Source organism: Antrostomus carolinensis, unplaced genomic scaffold (genome assembly GCF_000700745.2).
Source record: "Antrostomus carolinensis isolate BGI_N321 unplaced genomic scaffold, ASM70074v2 scaffold572, whole genome shotgun sequence".
Classification (NCBI taxonomy): Eukaryota; Metazoa; Chordata; class Aves; order Caprimulgiformes; family Caprimulgidae; genus Antrostomus; species Antrostomus carolinensis.
In genome coordinates, this window is record NW_010299965.1 from 12,939 (window position 1) to 16,766 (window position 3,828).

Genomic DNA, 3,828 nt, shown 5'->3' on the forward strand with positions numbered 1-3,828 from the left:
CTCCACCCCATAACTTAAAAACTTAGCCTTTCACCAGGCTGCCACTCATTAAATTACCCATAAAAGTCCCCTCATAGCAATAATGGGAGTAGCTGCCTGTGAAACTCCCTCCGAAACTGGATGTAAATTCCACCTTTAGTTTCCCTCCTACAACAATAGCACATTCAAACGGTAATTGTTGATGTTTCTGCATTGTAATCATGGCCACAAGCTGTTGGGTTCACAGTGGAACCGATTGCTTTATTTTTCTCATTTTTCTCCCCTCATCTCCCAAATAGGACATCTCCATACAGATGCATGCGTGAGTGAATTTAGTGCTGGAACAACAGTGTGAACACAGGAAATCTCTGCTCTGCCTCTCTTATGCTCATGCCTAATTGTCCCCGGTTTCCAGTGATAGGATGCATGAGAATGGTTCAAAGCTGCACCAGGGGAGGTTTAGAGTGGACATGCAGAAGCATTTCTTTAAGGAAACGGTGGTCAAACACTGGAACAGGCTTCCTAGAGAGGTGGTTGATGCCCCAAGCCTGTCAGTATTTAAAAAGCATTTAGACAATTTTCTTAATTCCATGCTTTAACTTTTAGTCAGCCCTGGAGTGGTCAGGCAGTTGGACTGATCATTGTAAGTCCTTTTTCCAACTGAAAATTTCTATTCTATTCTATTCTATTCTATTCATTGTAAGGTCTTTGATGACTCCAGAGGAAAGCAGTGAGGCAGGCAGTGCTTAATAGACTTCATAGAGATCTGAGTGTTTAAACTGAGTCAGCAACCCCCTTTTCAGCACCCAGGAAGGAGTTACCCACACTTGCCTCATCCATAAAACACCCCACTGACTAGAAGGAAGAGGGACAGCCCCATCAGGAGTTACCCATTTGGGTCCAGTGGGGATTGACTCCAGGAGTCAAGGTGATCTGTTTTCCAAGTGTCAGGCTCTGTTCAACCTCCTACTCCAGAAGCTGAGAAGAAGTATCAGCTCTTGCTTACAGCTGCTGAGGTTTGGACTTAAGCTGGAGAGATATCAGGTAAAATTCCCAATGCTTTTAGCAGGGTAACACAGAAAAGCTTTACCATGAGCAGACACCAATCCTTCCTTGCCCCATGTTTTGCTGGTGATCTCTCACTATATCCTATCTCTGCTCTCAAGAATGTACAGACTACAAATACAGATGGAGAAGGAATGAGCTGGAAAGCAGCACACCTTCCCCCAGCACAATCAGCAAGTCTGTGCCAGGAGGAAGAAAAGGTAATGAAAATGCATCCATCCAGTTCCCTTTGCCATTGGGTTGGCAAATCCAAAACTGAAGCAAATCCAAAGCCAAACACCTTTCGTTTCAGGCTCAGCTGTTGTTTGTGCCTGGGGGACTCTTGCTGGAGGAATAGAGCCTGTGTTGTAAGAAGGAGATGAAGAGGTCAAGGAGAGGTTCGAGACCCTGCCCTTGGGCAATTACTCACAGCTCTCTATCAATCTCTCAGCTTTCATGGTCACTAAAGCTCACCACAAACATAGGAAATGGCTTATCAAGTTATTTCTTCTTTGAGGAAGATTCAAGGGGAAGAGAGGTGTGCCACACAACATGATTCCTGCAGCAGTAAGGATGGCAGTTGATTCACTTGTCCCTATTCCTCTGACCCCTCTTCCACACCACAGATCACCTTCAGCAGTTATTCAGCCACGAGTCCAGGCAGAAGTTCAGCCCTGTTGAGGAGACACTGTTTTTTGGCCAGTAGAACTGGCCAAGCATGAAGCAAAGCTTCCCAACAACAACCAAGTTTTGGAAGATTTGTCCTGCAGTGAGAGATTTATGGAGTTCAAGCCTAGTTAATGCAGCAGAGGTTAAGAAGCAGCTTGTGATGGGTCTGTAAATGCTTCTCCAAACAGTAGAGAATGGACACTATATGACTTCTTAATCTAGAAGACAGAGGTAGAAAAAACATCTAAGGGCTGGAAGATGAAACACCACTAACAAAACCAAAGTGAAGTGATGAGCATGTGTGAGGAAGGAGGGTCTACATTTGTTCAGAGCAATGGGGACAGCAAACAAATAAAGTTTAACAGAAAAGGCAGGAAAATCCTCAGCACTTCAGACTAGCAGTATCTTGATTCTCTGAGAACTAGGAATCTCCATTTAAATCTCAGTTTCAAGTTGAAATGAATTCATGAAATTCTCTGGCCGAGACATAAAATCAATCAGATTTGTTCGTAACAAAAACCCCTCCAGCCCTGGAACCATCTGCTTTACCAAAGAGCAAATCAAATCTTTCAGGGGTACAAATTCAACCTTGTTTTGCAGTCAGCATCTTGGATCCCTCCAAAATGGGAATATGAAGAGCAGAAGGACCAGAGCATGATGTTATCTCTTTAGGCCACAGAAATATGACAGCACTGCAATGGCCTTCCAGGAAGAGATTACTTGGAGACAAGACTAATTAGACATTCATTAAGTGCCTAACAGCACAGCACTTAAGCACACATTTAACCTTCTCTCATTACAGTGTCACATCAGAATCCCTTTTAAAGCTCCAGCTCCAATTACAGTGAAGCCAGTTCACATTTGAAAGGGTCACCACGATTTTCAGACCATGAAATTCCAATGCCCTGTGTTTCAGAAAGCTTTCCTATCCTCACCTCCCTGGTCTCCTACTCCAAACTGGTGCAGGAGCCTATTCCATGAATGCCAACTTGCATTCCTAAAAGAGAATTCACTTCTAAACATCAGGACCTACAACTGGTCTCAGCCTTCTTCTGATGTTGCCTGAGTAAGCCAAAGGAGATATGATCCTGGACAAAAATAGTTCCCCTTTGGAATTGTCTTCGAAAAGAATTCCCTGTTCAAGCCTTCCTGGAGTAGCAGCTGAAAGTAGTTGCAGCAAGGAAGGGAGATGTAAGGCAGTGGGCTGCTGCCACCAATACATTTCCAAGTGCGTCTTGCTGATCACCAGGACAAGCTCCATGTGCAGCAAGACACTAAAATATCTCCTGCCACCTCTGCACCGTGACAGATTCTTTCCACCCCCACCACTACCCGCTGCAACCTCTGCAATGTTTGCGTGGGATAGCAAGATAAATAAACCTGGGAAGCAAATTTGGAGCAGTCTCTCCTACCTCCATTGAAGAACAGATGCTGCAGACAAGGCAGGGTCACTTTGACAGAGTTACTTTGTGAAGTGCCTCATAAATGTCCACAAACATCCCTCTGTACCTGAACCAAGTGTAAACTCATTGACCATGAGTGAAATCAGGCTGTCAGTTAGGCCTCTTGAGGTCCCAGTAGCTCTGGAGCAACAGCATCAGTGTGCCCACTTCTCAGTTGTGGCTAGGAGATCTGTGGTCTGGGTTGATGCTAGAAGTTTGTCTCCCAGCTCTATTCTTTGGCCACCAAAGCCAATGTCCAGTGCAACAGATTTATTTTCAGCCTGCTCTTGAGCATCTTCAGACACCATCTAATCCAGTACACAGATACATACATGTATACTTTGGTATATCAGTGCCCAGGGATGGGAGGTGAACCTTTTCAAAAGGATCTCACCCACAAATTCTCTGAGCCAAAGTACAGCTGCTTCCAAGAGGGCATCTCATTGTGGCTTCTGTAGATTTGCACCCATCCGTTTGCTTTGGAAATATCCAAAGTATAGAAGAGGCAAATCAAGAAAAGTCAGGTGCCACATTTTGAGATGGTATCTGGGTATCTCACAATCCCTTATGTGCCTTGAAATTCATCAGAATAGGTTAGTACATGGCATGCATATACCCTTGTTCAAAGATGAATATGTCAAGACAGGCTCAGAAACAGCAAATGACTCAGGAAGCATCAGGGGAAAAAAAAAAT